Source organism: Nilaparvata lugens, chromosome 4 (assembly GCF_014356525.2).
Source record: "Nilaparvata lugens isolate BPH chromosome 4, ASM1435652v1, whole genome shotgun sequence".
Lineage (NCBI taxonomy): Eukaryota > Metazoa > Arthropoda > Insecta > Hemiptera > Delphacidae > Nilaparvata > Nilaparvata lugens.
In genome coordinates this window covers 44,654,933-44,678,315 of record NC_052507.1, presented here as the reverse complement: position 1 = coordinate 44,678,315, position 23,383 = coordinate 44,654,933, and the positions used below count along the sequence as shown (strand labels likewise).

Sequence of the window (23,383 nt, the reverse complement as noted above, 5' to 3'; positions counted from 1 at the left end):
AGGGACACCTGATGTGTTGGTGAAATCAAGAGACCTCTGATTATTCAATAATACATAAGATTTCCTATCAACGAGATAACTTTTAAAAAATGTAATCAGACTCTCAGACAGTCCGAAACCTTTTATCTTATTTAAAAGTATTGTGAAATTTACTGTATCAAATGTTTTTTTATAATCTAAGTAAATTACATCGACGCGACCTTGTACATCTAGCTCAGAGGAAACAGATTGGGAAAACTGCAGCAAATTAGTAACCGTTGATCGCGAAGGCATGAACCCATGTTGAAAAGGGGAGATTACAGGCTTTACGTGATTAAATACTTTACTGTAAAGTATATACTCAAATACCTTGCTTGTTGAATTTCAGGTGGCTTTCAGGTCATCTATGGCTGAGCTGACTTCTTCCTCAGAGATAAATTTTATTTGAAGTTTATCAAGAGGTGGCAGAATATGATTAATATTATTAGCTTCATTGTCGTTTTCGGGAGGCGTAGTATCATTATTGTTATTGCAATTAATATAAGTTGAATGAAAATAATCAGCAAATGCCTGAGGCACCTCCTGACTGGTATATTTACATCCATTCCATTCAAAACAATCTGCCACTGACGTTGATTCCTTTTTACTCCCTACGTAATTCCAGAATTGTTTCATATTGGATTTAATGTCGCATTGTAATGAGTCTATGTACCTCTGATAAGCTATATTTATTTCTGATTTTATTGACGCTCTTAAATCTATGAATTTGTTCAAGTAGTATCTGGAGAACGATTTTTTACGCGCACACTTATTTTTAGATTTAATCATTTGAATTATATTCCTTGTATACCAAACTGGATATCTAGATTTAATTATTTTTTTATTCTTTGGTATATGCAAAGTGAAGGCATTATTCATCAATTCATAGAAATAATCAAGAGCCAGATCTACATCATGAAATTCATATAAACTATTCCAATCAGAATCTCTGAGTGTTAAATAAAATTCAAGGAAATTCGCTTTTTTGAAGTTATAATACTCAATATTTAAAGGAGGCTGTTTTGGCTTTCTTTTAACGGTTTCATGTAAAACAACCAAAGGCAGATTACTCATAGACAAGTCAAGAGTTTTAGAGTTTGCATTTAATACGTTATGCTGGCGTAGGAAGGTGATCTGTACACTGCTAATATATTATATCTCTCCTTTGATGTTTAAAGTTGTAGATGAAGAACGTTGGCCTGTCTAATATTTAGTTCTACCGATTGTACGTTGAGATTTTCTTTTGCAAATACAATTACTCCATCTTTTTGAGTACGATTATTCAAAGAGTGGAAAATATTGTAGTCCTTCAGTTGCTTCTGTGTTTAATCTCTTTTGATCCAGCATTCTGTTAGTATTATTATATCGAGATCATAGGACATATCCTGTAGCTGAATCATCAGCTCATCGAAGTTCTTCCTAATACTTCTGATATTGAGAGAAAATACAGTTATATTAGAGTGTTGAAGAGCAGCGTGGAGTTGTTGTTTATCCTCAACCACACTGTCCTCTATCTCATCCACGAAATCCAGTTCGTTTGCCACATCCAGCACGTTATTATTACTCATCATCATCCTTATTCAGACGCACCCCTCCATGCTTGTTCTCCTCTATTTTCCTCTGCCATCTCATTATATATTTATCATCAAAGCTTAATGTGTTATTTATAAGCAATGATATGAGATCATTCTCCGCTGCTGTTAGATAGTTGAAACTATGAGTGTCCCTACTGAGTGCTACAATCACATGACTTTCACTGTTATAGATCTCTAGATCCTTTGAATTTGTCCTCACTAGAATAACATTTCTATAAGTAAGACCTTGTGCTTCGTGTATCGTGTGAATTTTTATTGTTTTATCAATCCTGTCACCTAGTAACTCTTGAATAATTTTTTTCTCATTCTGCGTGTATGTTAATACGAGTGTTTCTGGATCAAGCTGTGGAAGACCGCCGTTAAAGATAGTCTTCCTAATTGAGCGAAGAGTTCCACTAGTTGTTTCAATTTCACCATAGAATTTGGATAGTGCGCAGCATACATCAATCGGACATCTTCTAGTTAATGTCACTTTCCGTGTGGGCTCACAAAAAACTAAAGGATGAGACCATCTAACTTTCAGTTCACTCCTTTCGATGTAAGGAATCTGTTTAGAATCATCAAGTAGGAAAACTTCAGAGCATCCTGATAATTTCGCAATGAAACCAATGTAGCCAGCATGCATCAGTACAGCCTCATCTATAAAGACACGATGATATTTCTTGCCCACTCCATTTATAATGAAAGATGAAACTGTTCTGTAATCTGATCTGATTATCTTTCTACAGTAATCCTTACCGTACTTATGAATGACAGCCTCTCTGATGTCTTTGATTCCTGCTCTTGTTTGACTTAGAACTAAATCTATTCCTGGTTTATGCTGGTTCAGTATTTCAAACGTCTTTCCACACCCTGGCACCCCATCTATCCACGTAATATTAGGAAGACTTGAAGCAGAAATGTCAACTGATGATATTTTCTGATACAGCTCACAGTTTAACATGAGTTGTGTATCTCTACTAACAAGAATGTATTTTTCTTCTGTTAAAGAAAATAAATTAATGTTTGGGTGGTTTTTCAGGTAAGTATCCCGTTGGACATGCTTTCTCATTGTCTTTCTCTTCTGGAATATTTAAGAATGTAAGATTTTTATACCCTTGTAGTAAAACACATATTTAATATGTTTTGTTGCCAAGACAGTACTTAAGAGATCAATACATGATACATCAGCCATGGTTCCAAAAAAATCAATTCCAACTGTCAGAGCTTGTTTATCTGAAGCCCATTCATCGATCATAGATAGTAATATTTTTAGATTGGAAAGCAAGTTACTATTATCTGTCAATAGAAACAAATTGAGTATTTTCAATGTCTCGTCGAATTTGACCGACGCATCAATTTGCTTTGTTTGTGAAAATATAGTATTTAGACTATTGAAGTAATCAATGCTCATACATTTCCTATTTACTACGGTAGCAATGCCCTTGGAAATATTTACTTTTTCGTTATTTACGCTGGCGAAGGAAATATTCAGGTCAATGTAACCTCAAAAATTAAATACGAGTGATGTCCTACTTTTTGATCTTTGTTGAACTCTATTTGTATCATTCAAATTACCTAAAATTTCATTAATATCCAACACAATACTTCCAGCCTGATTTATTATTTTTTGAGAACAATATCTATTTTTAAACAATCCCATAATTAGTCTTTCCAATGAATTGCTGCAATGATTTCTGGTGTCTAGGACATTGTGGATCATGAACTTTATGATTTGATGGCTTTTTGTTCTTCTTACAATTGCTACATATTACTTCCTGGCAGACTTCAATTTCTTTTTTGCAATACTTTGAAACGTGACCAAAGCACTGGCACTTGAAGCACCGTTGAACCGAAATAAAGTCATTTAACCTGCAAGAAGTCATGTCGACAAAGACTCGTTTCCTAATTTATTAGAATTCTTCTTATCTCGGGCTCACATTCAATGATCCAATGAACTACTTCCTTGTTCTTTGGTTCAACCTTGTACAGAGGCTCACACCCGTTTAAAAATGCTTCTTTTCCTAGTTCAGAGCTAGCAAAGTTTTTGTTGAAAATGCTCTCGGCTAGTTCCTCTTTGCTTAAATCACTAGGGACATCGTAAATTATTAAACGTGGCTTCCTATTCTGTGGTTCAACTATTTTCAAATTTTTCATATTTCCAGTCTTCAACGCCTCATTTTCAATTATTTTCTTCTTGTCCTCTTCCGAATTCAGAAAAATCATGAGGCCACCTCCTCTAACATTCACGGTCTTTTTAACTCCAATATCGTCTTTGTTTTTGATACTCTCCCGCAATACATTTTTAATAATTCTACTGTTTTCCACTTCGTTCAGGACTGGTTTGACTGGCTGCAACATAACTATATGCTCCTGTGGTTGTAGTTTCCTAACATTGTTCCCTGCAACTTTATTTTCCTTCTATTTTCCTGGCAACTGCACCATATCAGCATAGCTTAACGTAGGCCTACTTTCACTTTGTTTTATATTGTCTACCGCCTTATTTATATTTTTAAGGGACTCATGAATACCCTTATTGGTGTTTCCGAGCCCTGCCGCTAGCTGTGAGATTGTTACTGACCTTGTTTCTAATTTGACGATTGTTACCGACAATCTATCAGTTATTGAAATAAATCTGTCGAAATCAGCTCTCAGAACTTTTCTTTTTCCATATTCCGCTTCCGCCCATAGATTAAGTTCGTGCTTTATCTGCTTCAAAAGTTCATAATCCTTTGAAAATTCATTGCTAATTACCTTTGATGTAGATTGCTCTGCTGGTTGCTCCATTGTAGGGGACTCCTGGACCTGTCCTGAAGATGATGATTGCTCCTGCTCTCCTCCCACTTCCTCGAATTCCGGAATTTATTAATCCATATGGCGCCCTGACCGGTGATCTCATACGTAACGTAACGGATGGATTCACTAGTCTATCAGCTATAACTCACTTTTGCAATAATCACAACACAATTGTTATTATGTTCCGCAGCTCTAAACAACGATGTTTACTACTCGGCGTCTCTATTAAAAAAAAAAAAACTTCTTTTAAAAATTGAGAATATTTATGTTTAAACTTTTTAGGTGTTTGAAAACTTCTTAAAGCTTTTGCATGTCTCTTCGTGAGGCAGGAGTATTGTTATCTTTGTACGTTTACTATACAATCATATGATAATGGAAAGCTATATTAAAAACAGCTACAACTCCCTTGTTTTCGGGTATTTTTGAAAATAGGACTTAAGTGTTCAAGAATTTTGGGTCGCTGAATCCAAATCCGAAATCAGAAATCTTCTATCTATATTTTTAAGGAAGTTAGACTTTGAGAAAAAGTGATGAGTCATATTTTGAGCAAACGTCGGCGTAATTGTTAGATCCATCGGCTTATTTGTAAGATCCCCATGTGAAAGCACAGGCGAGCTGCGAAATATGAAATATGATCTTCCGTAATATGATATTCAGGAGCCAGGATTTTGCCGTTTGAAAGAGGCCTAACAGGTGCTATGTGATTAGTAGCAGTCAAAGTTTCGGATTCGCATGCCAGTTAGATTGGCTCGGCTGTAGACGACAGAGACTCAGCTGTTTGGGAGATAGAGACGTCATCATCACCCTTATCGTTCGCCTTGCCGGTTTGGGATCGTAGAACAGCTTCGTTTGAAGACATTTCAAATCACAATTTATTCGAAAATCACAACTTACTGAAGATTGAAAACTCTTATTAGATAGATATCACACTTATACACAAGTATGACAAAAATTAACTTGAAAATCGATGAAATAACAGTGGAAAAGAGATATTAACTCAGAGCCCAAATTGACGTGCGTTCAGATTGCCATCTGCTCTCTGCGATTTAGCCTTCCTACATAGCTTAGCATATTCCACTCCTGGAATTAGTAACTGGTGCACCATAGCCTGTTCTAAAAAAAGATGGGAAAGCAATTCAAGCCAAAAAGTTGTTGCTCTCTGAAGTTACCATCATTTTTCTGAAAGTTATTTAATAAAATCCATCACAGGGGCTTGGTAGTTTGTCGAGTGAGGCGGTCTCAGCAATTTGAGGTGAAAAAGGATTGTGTTAATGTTTCATGCGAGATGGAGATTTATGCAGAAGGTGCATGGGTGCTGAAGGAAGAACATGGTGTGGTAGGAGAGGTGTGAGTGCGATAGAGTTTGTAAGGATAAGGTAATAAGAAAGAAGGAGATATAGGAAGAATATGGTGAAATATTATAGTGGGTTAGGATCGATAAAAAGGGAGAGGGAACTAGGGGAGCAGCATAGAGGAGAAGGTTGTGGACAAGGAAAAGTGAAAGAAAATAGCGCAGGGAGGATTTAAGAAAATAGCGCAGTAGAAGCCAAAAATAAATAAAACATGAATAAGAAGAGGAACGAGAGGATTGCATATGAGAAATTTAATGAGAGGAAGATAGATAAGGGAAGAAGGAAAATATGAAACATCAAAATGAGAGAAAGGAGTAACGAAAAATAGGAGAAGTGTAAGAATTATTCCAGTGTGATAAAATGAAGAATTTTGAAATAGAGGGGAGAAGAACTGGGAAACAAGAGGAAGATACAGAACGGAGGAAGTTATAAAAAGGAAGAGTAGAAGAGAATGAGGAGAAACAATCACAGATAATGTTGTGATAGAGTACACAATAGTTATACGAAGAGTACAAGAGGCAAAGGAGACTAAGAAGAAAAGAGGTGAAGAAGGAGAAGAGGGAAAAGGATAAGACCACGAAAACGCTTCATAAGGAATGGTTTTATGGGGATGGGTGGTGTAAAGCGATTATCAGGAAGTGGAAGAGAGAGAAATAAGTAGAAAGGGTGAGGAATGATGAAGTGAGATGGAGGAAGGCGTTGAGCCGTGGCATGTCTTTGATAAGATGAAATAGTGGAGAATGCGGCTGAAGAGTCCATGATTTATGAGGGAAGCCTCAACATTGAAAAGTGTCGAGTACGTAGCTTGCTCAGCGCTTCAGTTCAATCAATACGAAAATGATCTTTATTTTGATGTTCTTAAAAGTTAAAAGTTATAAGTATTTTCTAGGTTGTAGAAAAATATTTAAATTTGTATCAAGCGTTTTCCTATGAATAAACAAGACGTTTATGAAGAAACTAGCAGGGTACCCGTGCTTTGCTACGGGAGTTGAAAAAAATATTATTTTTTGTGAAATATCTATAAACTAAATTCTACCAAAGTCGTTATAATCGTTTTTGAGATCCATCATACAAACAAAAATTACTTGCTTAATATAACTGAAATAATAAATAAATATAGTCTCGTCACTGTCATAGAATTTTGTATCCGGAAAGGTGCTCTCCCTAGATGAGAATATTATTATTATATAGGTCCATTTCAAGTTTCATTTAAATATATTTGTATATGAATATTGAATATTGAATTTATTGCTTCATACAGTGTATGATTACAAAGTTTTTGAAAATGTTCCACAAAAATGAACAGAAACAGTTTTTCACACAACAAAACTAATATAGAGTTTCATATTATTCTTCCTACTCATGATAAAAAAGTCCAAGGTATAGCACAAAAGATCTTAGTCTCAGCATTTGACACATGAAACTGAAGACGTCGTTCATTTCCGGACCATAACTTTTATTTAAAATGTCGTCTAGTCAATTCAGAGAAATTTCCTCAGATATTTTTGTCTGAAACCGCTATATAAATTACAATGTAGAAAAATAAAATGTGCTCCAGCGTTTCGTCTGCTTCAAAGTCACTACACGGTAGACAAGGTACTTGAGGGTTGATTGTATACTTGACACCTTTCAAGTGGAGAACGATGGCTTCAGTATCAATGGAAATCATTATCTGGCTAAACAACCTAACTTTATAATGTGGTAAGTTGGATTCAAGATATGGAGCGATGTCGTAGGTTGTCAACTGATGGTAGGCCTCACGAAGAGGTGAATTAATTGCCGCAGCCGCATCCAAATTATACAATTTCTGACGAAAAGACTTGAATATTTCTGCTGTATGAACCTTTGCCACTTGCCCGTCTTGTTGTGCCCATATGTGACCGTAGCCTATGTCCTCGAAGAATTCCTTCATCTGTGAAGCCTAATTCTACTTTCTATTCCCATTCGCATCAGTGGCAAGTAGTCTTCTGAAGCACATCTATGGTGCTCTGTTGTCGAACATATTCAGGATTTTAAGCCACCAGTTGAATGCTTATTTGAAAATATTGAAGACAAGATGATGACGTCCTGCTTCCAGTCTTACAACATAGCCTGATGTTCTGATTGGCAAATAGAAAGATGACTTGAACTTTGTTTGAATGACCTCCAACTGTTGCCAGTATCTAAGCGCCCATAATTCACTGCTGTATAGTAGTACAGACCTTACCATAGATAGCATCGAACGATTTTGCTCTCGAACTCCATGAGACCGAACATCGGGAATCCACTACTATTCTCTGGACACATCCAGATCCAAATGCTGATGCTGCTTTACGCTTCATGTCTTTGGCAGCCTGGTAGAAAAGACCAGAGTTCGAGAATACTACACCCAGGTACCTGATTGTACTGACAGTTTCCAAAGGATTATTACCGTAGTAAAGTGTTTCTCTCCTTGCTCTACCATGACTTCTCTTGAATATCAATACCTTCATCTTTGATACGTTAACAACAAGTTTGTTTGGATGACAGTACTCCTGCAGAACGTTCAATTTATTTTGTGCATCTACTCGGGTGTTGGATAACAGAACAGAGTCATCAGCATATGACAGGAGATTCAAGCCCGCCCTCTCATTTATGTTGACATAATTGCACTCTTTCTCCACAAAATAGTCTTCCATATCATTGATAAAATTTCTAAACAGGATCGGTGAGATAGTATCGCCCTGCATCACTCCTTATGTTATTGGAACCTCCTCTGTATAGCCACTAGCAGCACTCATTCTCACAGTAGCCTTGCGATAGAAGTCCTGAAGAACTGCAATCCATTTCCTGCTTATAACATATCTCTATAGTTTTTCCCACATCAATGAGTGGTCTATGAAGTTGAAAGCTCGCTGAAAATCCACAAACGTTGCATACACTTTCCTCCCCTGTTTCACAATCTGCAAACTAACCAAAGCATTTAAAGTAGATATACCATCCATACAGCCTCTAGACATGCAAAAAACATTTTGTGCTTCGTTCAATGGATTTCCATACTCTATCCAGTTGGAAAGCCTATTGCTCATCATTTGAGCGGAAAGCTTGCAGATACAATTGACCAAAGAAATTCCTCTAAAGTCTTCTGGTCGACTGCTATCTCCCTTTTTGAAAATCATGAACATATTGACTTTACTCCATCCTTCGGGGACTGATCCATTGTTTGAAATCTTGTTGAACATGTTCAAAATCAGTAATTTTCCGTTGAAGGGAAGATTTTTAAGGAACTCATTTGTTATCATATCAGGCCCAGCAGCTTTTCTCGATTTTCATTTACTGATTGCATAGTGCAGCTCACCTAGAGAAAACGGGGCATCAAAGAATGGATGCAATACGTCGAGAACATCCCACGTTGTGCAGACAATTCTCGGCGGGTAGCATTTTAGCAAGTAATCCTGCCAACATTTCAGGTCGATGAAATGTTTTTGGGCTTCAGATCATTTATCCTGCGAATCATTTCCCAAAACTCTTTGGAATTCTTTACACTGCTCAGTTTAATTTTCTGTTCCTTGTGGAAATTCCGTTTTGACTCTCTCACAAATCTCTTGTACTCTCTTTTGAATCCCAAAATATATCTGATAGCATTCAATTTCCAAGTGACTGTTTTTATAAATTCTAAATGATTCATACATAGCTTTTTTGCTTGGCGACATGCTTGATTATAAAATGGTTTATCCACTCATCGTCCTGTCTGAACACCGCCGTGATTACTACGGAGCATTCCATGAGCCTGCCCAAATAATTTTATCTCTTGAACCAAGTTATTATACATTGATTCAGCACCTAGATGCAAAGCATGGGTTGTACTCTGCTCGAAATATTCCTTGTACGGTATTTCAAGATTTGGATTCCATATGAGTTTCTGTTTTCGACTGACTGCCGTTGTGTCTCTCCTCTCCTCTTCTTGATCATATGAATTGCTAATTCTTAATAAGCATGGCAGATGATCTGAGGTTAGAAAATCATCACTTATCTCAAGATCCACTGTGGAAGTTAAGCCGTGGAAGTTGATCCAGACTAAGTCAATAACGGCCACTATTACTCAAGTATGTAAAGTTACCCTCTCTATCGCTATCAGTACTGCCGTTTGAAACATACATTCCATGGCTCTCCATGAACTCCACCAGAAGTTTTCCTCTTGCTGTGACGGTGAAACCCTGTGTATTTCGGACCTCTCGGATGCGACTATCTTCGAAAACGTCAGGGTCGTCTATGTTATTTGAAATACCTATGTGACTATTCTAGTCCCCACCAACGAAAATTTCACAATCTCCGTAGAGCTCTAATATTTCATGCATCACGGGATTGAAGAGATCAAGCAGAACCTGCATTGAATCAGACGGTTTAAAATACACGAAACAAACCACAAATCTTCTATTTTTAGTAGTCTCAATGGGGAGTACAAGCCAGAACGGCGATTGATCTATTATTTTGTAACTATGTAGCTTGTTCACCAATGCGATCAAAGCTGAACTAGGTCTGCCAATGTCCTTATTTCCATAGCATTCACGAAGATGGAATGAAACTTATCATTGATCACCCGGGGAAGAGGCATACAATTCGACGTCAACCAGGTTTTACAGAGAAAAATGAGATCCAGGCCTGAGAGAACTGTCAACTGTTCAAGATCTAATGAATGAAAATTGTTCATGCCTCCTATATTCTAGAATAGTATCATGTAATTGCTCCGTAATTCAGTTGAATGATGGCAGAGTTGTTTTGTGATATTTTGGGTTCTAATGCTCCGTCATATGCAGGTTCGCCTTCTCCTCTTATTATTTGCTATGATTGATTCGTAGAGACTCCTTAGCATCATTCTCTCTGGTGTTTTCCCTCACTAATCAACTGCAATAGATGCGCAAACAAGTCTCTTCTGATTGATCTAGTCTCTTGGGTCAAATCCTCCTTGATTTGGACATTTTTGAAGTGTTCTTCTTCTTGGAGTTTCCCTTTCTTCCTCAATACGGTACCATATTTTTAGTAATAATGGAGTTGAATTTCACAAGTACTGATAATCTCTCTTTTCTTCTATTTGTCCTTCATAAGTCCTTTATGCTATTCCTATTTATATCGAGAAGCAGATACTTCATATATTCATGATTTCTCTATTCATGTCAACAAAGTTGCTATCTGGAACACCGTATACTAATAGATTGAATTTTTGCTCTTTCTCTTCGTTACTCTTTGCATTTTGTTTCACGAGGAGAACTTCGGATCTAATCTTTCTTATTTCTTCTTCAAAACGACAATTCAATGCGTCAACCTTTTTGTCTAGAGAGTCTAGCTTTTCTAGCTTCTCAAGAATCCTATCTAGTTTCCCCTCCATTATCGACATAGTGTAGCATCTGTTTCGTATATAAATATGGTGAAGGAAGTATTCAATAAATTCTTATTGAGAAGAATCACGTGATTTTATAGCCTCTGATTATCTGATTACTCGGCCGGATTCTTTTTAATCCTGATAAATTCCAGTAAAAAGAATGTTTTCCTTTTTAATCTCACCGCTTCAATTCGATATTCGAAATATTTATCAAACTTGACAGCAAATATCGGTGTAATCGTTATGTGGACTTAACTTTTCACCGAAATTGATCAGCTACTCAAATGTTGAACAACTCACTTTGACAAAGTTCTATTTTTGAACTAACAGATAGTTCTGAACAACATAAACGTTAAATAAATTTAAAATAACTTTAAAAATAAAGTTTCATTGAAAACAATAGATATAATATTTGTAAACTTGTATTTTTACTATTTTTTATTAGTTGACAATCGATGATGTGTCTTGCTTTGAAGCTCTAGGCATTTACTTCAGGTACACTACGCTCAGGCGTTTCTATCAAATTTGTTGAAGGCTGGCTACTAATGTTAGGAGTGTTTGTCTGCTGTTGTATTTTTTTCCAAATAATTGAAATTTAAGATGTTTTATTTGTGATCTAAATGTTTTTATAAAGTTTATTGATGTTATTGAACATATGTGAAATGTAGATTTCAATTTTTCTTTTCATTTTGTGTTGAATTTTTCTTTTAAACAATAATTTCTGAGTTTTTGTGAAAGCTTTTGAATCTATTTTGATGGACGTATCAAACATATTTGTAACCTCAATCATGTTCAATCTATGTTCGATCCATGTATGATTATTTGTTCTGGTGTAAACTGAAATTTTTGAATCATTTTTAAAATTATAATTTGATTTGCTCTGAACTGGATTTCTCATTCATAGTATTGGGGTTTAGTATCTTGAAATCCCAATTTTGAAATATCCACTACTACTTCGGCCTATTTTCATTTGAATAAATTGAAATTGTTCCCATATTTTCATATTTTAAAAGGTTCATTGTATTTCGTAATTGCTCCAAATAACTCAATCAATTAATAGGCCTAAGTGACACATGTGGTGGTGATGGAATATGCAGGAAAATTTGGCAATATATATATTATTGATCAACTCACCGCTATATATATAGTCCTCATAAGACCGGTCGACACGATACGGCAAAGACGTATATGCGTTATCTCTTCTTCACATATGAAGCACGTTCAGTTCTCAGCACATCATCATACGGCACGATCAGACAAATACCTGACAAACGATAAGATTTTTCTTTTTCACCGCACTTCCAAGATGTGACGTCACACTCAATTGACAAATTAAGGAAGGAAATAGGATATGTGGTGAATGGAATTTGATATTTTATCTAATTTCGAATTACTTTAATTTTTTAATAATTTGGAAAATATTATCATCTGTAGAATATTATTGTTTTTGGCCGATCATCTATCAGCTGTATGGAAGGAGCGCTCTCTGTTATCGGAAATAGGAGATAATGAACTCAGAGATTGGCACCTACTTTCAAAATTCTTTTGATTTAGGCTGTTTCTATTTTTATTGGAAAATATGCCGTGACAATAGGCATTAGATCCATTCATGATTTATCAAGATATTAGTATATTTGGAACCGATAACTTTCCTTAGGTGATGGGTGAAAGTTATCAAACCAATTGGATAAATTTGGTAGCACGGCAAAGTGAATAGAATTTTTTATAGCAAGGAAGCAATAAAGGTTATGGCAAGAAACGGAATGAAGTAAAAACAAAAAACAGGCGCTAGAAGAAGATCAGAAAATTAACATAGAAATAATTTCAAGCAGCCTTGTTACATCTGGACTTGGCACATTACCAGAACACCTTAGGATACCATACAAAGAGTAACATGGTCAGTAACAATATTTCAGTGTACTTGAGTTCAAATGAATAATGATTGAGTTTCTTAATTATTACAGGATACTCTTTCCCAACGAACTATCAACAGTCTATCAATCTGCATCATTCTATAGGGCGTAGGGCCTCATTACACAGTAGTATAGAGTTAATTAGAATTATTGAAACAGCTTGAGATTTTCCACATATTTTTGGAAAATGTAGTTTTGGTTGGAGATTGAGAGCCTCATCCAAATTTAAGATACTACTTCTCTGTGACTTCAAAATTACTGGGATGAATTCATAAAATCAACGTGAGTTTTGATACCACATACCATCACTTGTCATCCTTCAGAGGAGTATGAACAACCTCGTGTGAATAGTATTACAACGTACACAACATTTTTAAAAATTAACACAGATTTTAATAGATTTTTTCATTTATCCATCTTATATTCTGGGAATTGCAACATCTGTAATATTATAAGGAGCACACTGACAATTTTAATTTAGAGTGCCGTTAAAAATGAGTCTGTAAGTTTCATTTCAAATTATCCATATAATACCTCCCGACTCCACAGTTTCTTCGATCCTTAAAAGTTAATCCATGGTATTTAGATCCAGAATTCATTCAAGAAACAAAAAAAAACTAAAAATGTAATTTCAATCCAATATCAATTTCAATTTCAATTTATTGGGAAAAAAAACATTGTAGTGAATATAGTTAATCAGTGTGGATGTGACAAGCACACTGCCCAAAACAAAAGAAAAGAAAGATGACTGATTAAACTAAACAGAATTAAAAAGAAAATAATAAAATAGAGAAGAAGTGAGGTGAAGATATATATTTAGAGATAATATATATTATGAGATAGATAGCAGAAGAAGAGAAGAGAGAGAGAGTGTGTTTAAAGTTGAAAATTGAAAAAAAAGAACTAATATTCAAGTAATATAGAGCATCTTCTTCTTCTATATATAATAAGAGAGAGTAGGGTTGTGTTTGTTCGTTTGTTCGCATCAAAACATGTCAACTTGTGGATTGCATACCGGAAAAACGGGAATGATTTAGATCTCCAAATTTTGAACATAGATTCTAAAAGTATCAATCTCATGCACCTGGAAGCCCAAATTTCAATTTTCCTTCTAGATTTTTCAGAATTAGTGTTCAAACTTCATTAATCTATACTTATAAAATTCTTATCTCACTGATCACGATTTCTGGAAAACTACTGGATAAATTGCAACAAAACTTGGAATAAAGCTTCCTTAAACGCCCTAGGTGCTCACTAAGAAATCTTTTGGCGATATTTAAACTCTAAGGGTGGTTTTTAAGGGTTTAAAGTTCGTCTTTTAGCATGTATATTCTTCTTCTACCAATCTCCTTATTATAATAGAAATGTCCATATCATATGTTATTATAGATCTATAATCTAGAGAGAGTACCTCTTCGAAACAGTTGTTAACTGGCAACTTAATTAATGATTTTGACAGGTTGGCATTAAGTTGAGATGACTTCATTAGGTTGGCACCAAGTTGAAGAACGAATTAAAATGCATTTATCGAGAACAAATTGATTGGGCACTGCTGCTTCAATCAGAGCTATTCCTGGGTGATAGTTTTTATTTTTCATAAAACAAACTTTTATGATGGGAGTTGCTTCTATCAAGTGATCCTATTCTATCAAGACTAATTTAATTTTGTTTGTATTTCCGATCGCGATAACTGCTTAAACAGTTTCGATGAAATTATAATAATTCAGTATGATATATGGAGGGGGGTATTTTCAAAACTTCAGAAGTGACCGTTGTGGAATCTGTTTGCAAAGGATGAGGAAATTCGGCTAAAATTAAACTTGGGCGGAAGAAAGAAAGGGGTGATTTATTAAAACGGAAAAATAGCTGTTGTTCCTTTTCCCAATATTCTACAAAATTCGCTGCAATTGGACTACTATTCTACAGAGCACTTCCAACACATCAATGATTAATCGAATGATTTGACTCAATAGTTTTCATGCCAAACTGTGGCCTAATCTCAAAAACGATTATAACAATGTTGGTAGAATTTAGATTATAAATGGTTCACAAAAATAATCTTATCTTTCAATTCCCGAAGCGAAGCACGGGTGCCCTGCTAGTGATTTAATAAAGGCATTCAAAGACAGATTGAAGAGATCGATATCACGAGATACTGTGTTGAAATGTCTCATGGATCGATAGATGGGTGAGTTATAATCCTGCAACGTTCAAGATCTTGGTATAGAAAACGAAAAATAACTCCCACGAGAATCAGTCGGCACTTAGAAGCCCAATCTTTCCAGGTGAAGAGGATGCTGTGTAAGACCATTAACTGCTTTATATAAATGTAAGATGGCTTGGAGATTAGGTCTGGATGGGTCGCCGGAGTTCCGCCTGCACTGAAAGCCGCCACTCACAAAAAATGGTCAGCTTTTATGGACGCAACCAAAGTGGAACAGTGAAAGACAAACTGGGTCTATTCCTATTTTACATCTATCATTTTTTGGCAGCAATGAACCTGTATTCCTCTCAGTTTGTAGTAACATTAAAAAGGCTGAAAAGTAAATAGGCTCATTAAAAGTGTTCATTATAGGAGTTATCACTAGTTTTAGTAATATTCTTATATTGGGGAATTCCATCATATTCAGAGAAACAAATTTATGAGAACATAATGTTAATATCATTTTTTCTTGAATCTCCTCCTTATATCTAACTGTATTGGAAACAAAACCAAGATATTTATAGGCTCAGATTTAATATGCTCAGATCAGAGAAGGTGGTCAATTTGCGTTATCTATTTAATAGGCTAGTGATAATTGTAATATTATTTATGATCATCATCCTGGCTCTACTCAACAGAAAAATTTCATTGACCGAACCATTGACTGATCGAAGATCGTAGCATCCCTTCACCAGGAAAGGTGGAATACCATCAGGACCACACGATGCCCTAAGCTTAAGTAACTTGATAGCTTTCTCAACATTTTCGATGGAAACAGTCCTTAAATTTAAAATATTCTGATCAGACACAACCGGTGAGTTCATGGCATAAGGAACCATCGAACCATCGTATACTGAGGCAATGTGATTGGCGAAACCATTCGCAATATCCATCTTACTCTCGAATACTGATGAATATAGAAACATACTTTTCTGCTTCGGTGCTGCAGCAATACGTTTGTTATTCACATAAGACCAGAAACTACGAATGTTATGTCTCACTGAGGACTGAACAGTAATTAGGTGCCTTTTATTGGCTTCACGTATTTTGGCTTTCAATGAACGCCTAATCAATATAAATCTATGATTATGGAAATCAGAATGTCTCCGCTTCCTTGCTATTCTGTTCTTAAGTTTAATTTCCCTAATTATTTCCCCTGTGAACCATAAAGGATAGCCTTGCCTTTTTACAGGATTCTTACTAGGTATGCAACAATCAATAACAGAGAATAAAGTATTATAGAAATGATTTACAGCCTGTAATAAATTATTTTTGATTAGCAAGCAAAATCGCTTAATGAAAAGATTTTATAGGTCTCGAGCAAACAGCTGCTCTATTTTATATAAATAACACCCCGATTTTATATAAATGATGAGAATTTATAAGTTATCACTACTCAGTTCATGTATCGGATGTAATCCGAGTAATTATAAAATGTAATACATAAGATATAGGTAATAGCCTAGCAGATTGGCACGGACTATTTGATTATATAATGGCATAGTAGTTGGATATTTGAAAAATATGCAAATTTGGAATATGGAAGTATGATCATAGAGAATAGGGGTAGATCAGAGCCCACTTGCTTGCCAGACGCCACCATGGAATGCCACTAAATTTATAGAGCACAAGTCTCTTTTCGTTAAATTGTAAGTTTGAAAGATCTAAGTTTAAATACATTAATTAATTTTCATAAGACTTAGTGATGCTGTATCAAGGCGTAAGTCATACAGATATTTATTTATTCCCTTGGAGAGGACGACTTCGGCTACCAGAAAACCCAAGACGATGGGAAATTTGGATCGCCACCATCATCTTGTGAATTCCAGCACGTGAGTGATAATTATCGAGAAATATATAAATCTAGGGCGCCCTCAGTGCTTCGAGTGAAACAAGATTTAAAAAGCTAGCTCGTCGAAAGGTTATATAAATATTGAAATTAATATAAAACTTGCGCAAGTCTTGAAAAGTACAAAAATGTATTTTACTAATTAAGAACTATATCAGATCTACATGTCTAAGGATGCACAGATGAAAGAAATATTTAAATTTAATGTTGTAATATATATATGCTCACTCGATCATTAATTTTATTAGCAAATTATAAAGATATAAATGAAGCTCTTGTTCACTGGATAAATTGATTTATCTAATTCCCACCAGAGGCTGAACCTTCAGCCCTGAGATATATATATATATCAATATATTCGAGATTTATAATTTATCAATTGTTTATTTTTATTAATTTAGAAAGAAGGTATATATGAGATTTTAATCGACAAGCAACAGCAAGTCGATAACTGAGCTACATAATCTAAATGCATATGGTTAATGATTTAAGAAGCACATGGTAACTTTTCGTGCTAAAAACCTGAAACCCAATAAGTGAGCTTATCTGTGATACTTTCTTTTTTTATATATATTTTTGTTCTTATTTTTACTGTTTTTGCTTGTTGCTCTATATATATATATATATATATATATATATATATATATATATATATATATATATATATATATATATATATATATATTTATTTATTTATTTATTTATTTATTATTTATTTATTTATTTATTCGTTGATAATTTGTGTAATATATTTATATCAATTTTTATGGTGTATCCTTCATTTGTTTCCCTATCTCCATGCATGACCAATCTCATTTTAATCTATCTAGTTACCAGTATTGAAATATTAATAAGATTACCATCCGACTATATTCTTCACTGAATAAGTTGGTTAAGACAGCGATATACAGCATTGATAACCAAATCTTTGGAAATAATACGTTCCAGAGATTTATATAAGTTATCCAATATCATTAAATACGACCAGAAGAATCTCAAAATTATAGCATTAAGTTGTAGCAGTGCAAATTCTCGCATCTATACTTGCAGATTTCGACAAATCAGTCACAGAAATTGTGAACTGTTGGAGCGGCCGACGTCAATAACCGGCAAGAGCAGAGAATTGCGGGAGCTCCTGGTCGAGCCAGTAAGAAATTGGTATTATATATATTCTAAGAACCACAACAAGGATTATATATTTTATTACTCATGTTCTATCGACTGCAGCCAAGCAGGGCAACCCGTTATTGAAAAATATAACGTGACAAGCCTCATCAACATATGTCATACAATAGAGAGAGGACCAATAGATATCATTCAAAATGATGTACAAGTTTAAATAGTCAGCTCTTTTATAGTTATAAGTAAGGTTATTAGAAAAATAATTGGAATTACAGTTTAAATTGAGATACGGTATGATAAATGTTAGTTACAGAGCAGGATGGTGAGCATCCTCAAAAACCAAAGGTGATGCATCCCGCTGGACACTCAAATAAATGTTGCTAAGTACCAGATCCGAAGTACGGTTGTTTACATTGAGAATATTATTCTTGAGCTCTAAGTTAAATAATGTTGAAAAATTATTTAGTCTACTTGCACGTAAGGAACCAGTAAATAAGTTGTAATCAGCCGAATGAATCTCAGGAAGATTAAAATCTCCAACCATAATAATATTACCATCAATTAACCCATTGAGACTCTCAACATGATCATAGAAATTTTAAAAAATACACATATTCGAAGCGGGCGGAATATAGACAACAATCAAAAATACATTACAATAAACAAAATTTACTTTGACACACAAAGACTCGAAACCGTCACTACGGGAAGAAGCTACCAATTCAGAGCTATAACAATCTTTCACAGCTACAAGAACTCCCCATCACCCCATCCTCTTCTTCCGTCATTTGTTAAATCATTACGATATATAGATGTATACCTATTATCAAATAACTCTCGGTCGGATATATGAGAGTGAAGCCAAGTTTCAGACAAAGCTATGGCATCAAAATTTGAATTCAAAAGATTTACCGAAAATTCATGCGTCTTAGCTCTTAATCTATTAACATTCTGATAGTAAAAGCTCAATTCAGACATTTTACCAGAAGCAAAAGCTACAAATTGGATGAGAGTTAATATTTTATTGATTAGAGTAAAGTAAAAAAATTAAATACTAATTATGTCTAAATATATACAACAAATTAAATGTTTGTAAGTAAGCTCAATTCAATATAAGCCGACAATATAGACAGTTGAGTCGATGTTAATGTCGACAGTAATGTCGATCTCTCTGCTACCATTATCCGAAAATTTGTTTACCTTTTGTTGTTTTGTGCTGAATTGAATAGAGAATTGAATTGAGGGAGAAGTCACCTCTCTCACTAACGCATACAAAGTTGTAAACTACTCTCACCTTCCGGTTTCTTCAAATGTATTGGATACGTGTTACCTTATGTAAGAGATAAACTTCGTTTTATTGAAAAGCGCTGGTACCTTTTGTAGAAGGGAAACTGTATTAGAGAGTTCAATGATATTGAGAGAAAATAATGCATAAGGAGTACACAGAATAAAGAGTGAGGAGGAAGGTCTGAAGGAAGAATAAAGAAGAAAAGTTAGTGGAAGCTACATGATATCTGGTAATTAATATGAGGATAAATAATGATTTATACACACTTGCGCTCAGATTGCAATCAGACCATATAAGAAGGCCAATGAGAATCTTCAAGTTGTGTCTGTGTCTTCTACACTCACAGACACTGTTCAAACAAATTTTATGAGTATGATTATTAAGAAGAGTAGCGTTTAAAGATGTTTCATATAAAAATGAAACCGGTTTAAAGTTTATTGATTACTCAAGATTACAAATAACTTGTCACTAATGCTAGACAAATATTTTGATGCTCTTTCAACATCCAGTCTGTTTCTATACTTATTCTTGATTGCACCATGGTTGCATAAACATGAAGAGCCAGCCGGAATGGTGATTTCTTGTGGAGTGGAGTCGAGGGGATAGGTTTTCGTGACCGTAAACGACTACTTGTACCCTAGTAAAAATATGCCACTGCCGTCAAGTTGTCCCCCCGACTACTTGACACCTACTGGACCGGAGGTGTCAACTAGTCCCGACCTTCGACCATTAATATAATATAATTATATTAATGGTCGAAGGTCCCGACCGTAAACGACAACTTGACACCTCGCACCCTTACGACAGGGTGTCCCCCCGACTAGTTATCACCTCCTCAGAAAGGATACAACTAGACGGGTATGGCTCACGTCTACTTGTCCCCTGAAGACCGGTTTTAAAAGGGGACAACTAGTCGGGGTGTCAAGTAGTCGGGGTGGCACCTAGTCGCGTACCCAAGCGCCTGTGTAGAATACGATGTCTGATGGAAATAGCTGGGCCTCAAAGACTAGGAAATGTCAGAGGGTAAATCAGAAAGAGCTCGTCACAAGGGGTGTATCGATCATCAGATGAAGATAACATGTCAAAACTAGATGGTAATGATAGTTTCCATTTCCATCTAACTTGACGGAAAATTCATTCCGGTCGATGCATGCATGTATGATGCACGTGGTGATGATCGATTGGTATGCCATTCCAAGAAACGAGAATACACTTTATCGAGTTAATACACTTAGTAGAGTCTGATGATGATGTACGGTTTGTACGTTATAATATAACGCAACAGAATTTTTCATGTATACTGTTCAGTAACGTCATTGCGTATTATATAGCATTATCTGGAACCTAAAAGGTGAGAAACACTGTTATTTAACAATGGAGAGATCCTGATTAATCAGATTTGACATTATTTGTATCATATTCAATTCAAAAAAGTTTTATTTGATTAAAGTTTTATTCAATTTATAAAAGTTTTATTATCCTATACAGAGTTGCACTTTTTTTAACAAGCATGCAAGAATATGACAATAGAATAATAATAATAAAAATAATGTTCGGTATAATAGATAATCCTATACTATTAGACGAGCAACTTCTGTTATTATGTTTACATGTTTAGATGTTCAGATGCTTAGATGTTTATATGTTTGTATTTACCGGATCTCGAAAACGGCTCACAAAATTCAGAACATAGTAGGTTTATAACAATATAAATATTTGATTGAACTAGGTCTCATCCCTTGGAAAACTCACTGAAGGACCTATTAATTATCCTTGGAAAAACAGCTGATAATAATTATTTCGTCGTCTGTTGGTGATGGAAGTGAGTGAGCGAGTTCATGTGTGGTGGACTGTGTCAAAGTTGAACTTTGACTCAGCTGTTGAACTTTTGTAATCATTCAATCAGATACTTAGTGCCGGTTGCAAAAAAAAGCCTGGTTATTTTCAATCCTGATTAATTCCAGTAGATCCATCTTTTTGAAATGGTATTCTCTGATTTGTTTCACGTGAAGTTAATCAGGATTAAAATCTAACCGGCTTTTGTGCAACTGGGCCTTTGTGAGGGGAATTTTTGCCTTTCCTTTGGGAATTAATCTCAATTCACTGTGATTAGATAGAACATTTCTGTATGAATGTTATTATAATTTCTTATCTCGTAATTTTATGCTACATTTTTTATGCTTTTGTACTCCAGAGCGAAGCTCGGTCCCCGATATTAATATTATAACACAGCAAATGACAAATTAAAAAGTTAAAAATTTTATCACATTAAAATTCAATTTCTTGCCAAACAAAAATAAAAATTTTCAAAACAAGACTATATAATTAGATTTATACAATAAAATTTCGTATAATCATTTTTCGAACAAATAGATTTATTATGTCAGAAGCCAAAATTTGAATGTAGACAATTCAAGAAAAAAGTACATTAGTGTAGTAGGAGTATTTGTATTAGATTATTAATGAAGTGCAATCCAGAAATTCATAATACTCAATCTGGACAAATGATTTTCAATAATGGTGCAGAGATAATCATAAAACTATTAAAGTGGGATAAAACAAGAAAAGCTTGTATTTCACTTACAGGATACTGCTTTCAATAAAGAAGCTTTATCCTGATTCTTGAAAGTAGTTTTTTAAACGTCATTATTCTAGTAAATTATCATCATAATCTATCTGTATGTAATTATAATCATTTTTTGAAAATGTACAACATAATTTGTTGTTACACAGCTCCAAGTGCTTCCAAATGATTGAGAATAATTAAAATCCATTGGAGATTTCTGCTGATTAACAGCCGAACAAACTTTGACCCTTGTCAGAAGCATTCTTCAACCCTGTTGAAGTTCTTCATCAAACATCATAATGGATAAGACCTGGGAATGGATGAAGATTTGCTTTGAAAAGTTTAGGAACTTGAAAGTTATGTACTTATAATTGCTCTTAAAGTTTCAGGCACTGACAAATTATGACATCTTGTGTCAGCTGCTCATTTTGATTGAAAGACTTACTGTAGGCTACTTGACTCCTCAATTTCATATCTTTGAAAAAATATCAATTATCTCATTCTCCCTATTAGATTGAAATTCAAAATTTCATACAACTACAAATATCAATCAAATTGATGATTTTATTTTCTCTTATATGATTTATGATTCATACTGGTATCAGTGATATCATCCCTGATTTTTATGACCTCATCTCATACTGAATCAATCCATTCCAAATTAATCAATTGGATTTTCTTTATTCTCTTGCATGAAAGGGATTGGTTGGAGATAATTTCAGAATGAATACGAGTTTGTATATAGACGAGCCACTAACGTGGAAATATTGTGATCCTGGTTGCCAAGCACATCGATTGTTAACTGAGCAATACAATTGTTAACAGAGGGTGACAAACGCTTAAAAGTAACGAATTTCAGTGAATAGATACTGTAGAAGTGAGCGTTATTTAGCGTTCGTTAGCGACGCTCGAGCCTTCAGTTCCCCGTTGGTGATTAAATTTCCAAAAATATCTGAATTGGTATTCTATTTGCTAAATTGATTTGCTTTCCGAGATTTGCGTGAACTTTGACACTTAAAGGTCAAAGTTCAACTATTCGAGTTGGGGTGGCTCCATGTTCATGATCAATGAATATCCATATTATTCATAATTGATTGAAGATTGTTCTCCCAATCCTTATTCGAAATATAACTCTCTCACGAAATAACTTGATCAATTTTTAAACGTTTTGTTTCATGCAACTTATAAGAACAAACGTATTTCAATTCATCATCATTTTAGTTCATTCATCACTAATGAAGTTGATATTATAGAATTTTTGTTAGATTATTACCAGTAATATTCAAATTCTCGATTCTCAAACTCAATAGGATCTTATCTATAACATCATGAAGAAAGGAATTGGCTTATAAATGTACAGGATA

At 34.7% G+C, this 23,383-nt stretch overlaps 1 protein-coding gene across 1 annotated transcript in view; it reads left to right on the top strand.

Moving 5' to 3' along the window:
• The window catches only part of LOC111051127 (neurexin-3-like), a 304,920-nt gene that overhangs the window by 229,270 nt on the left and 52,267 nt on the right, over positions 1–23,383 (top strand). The window lies entirely within an intron of this gene.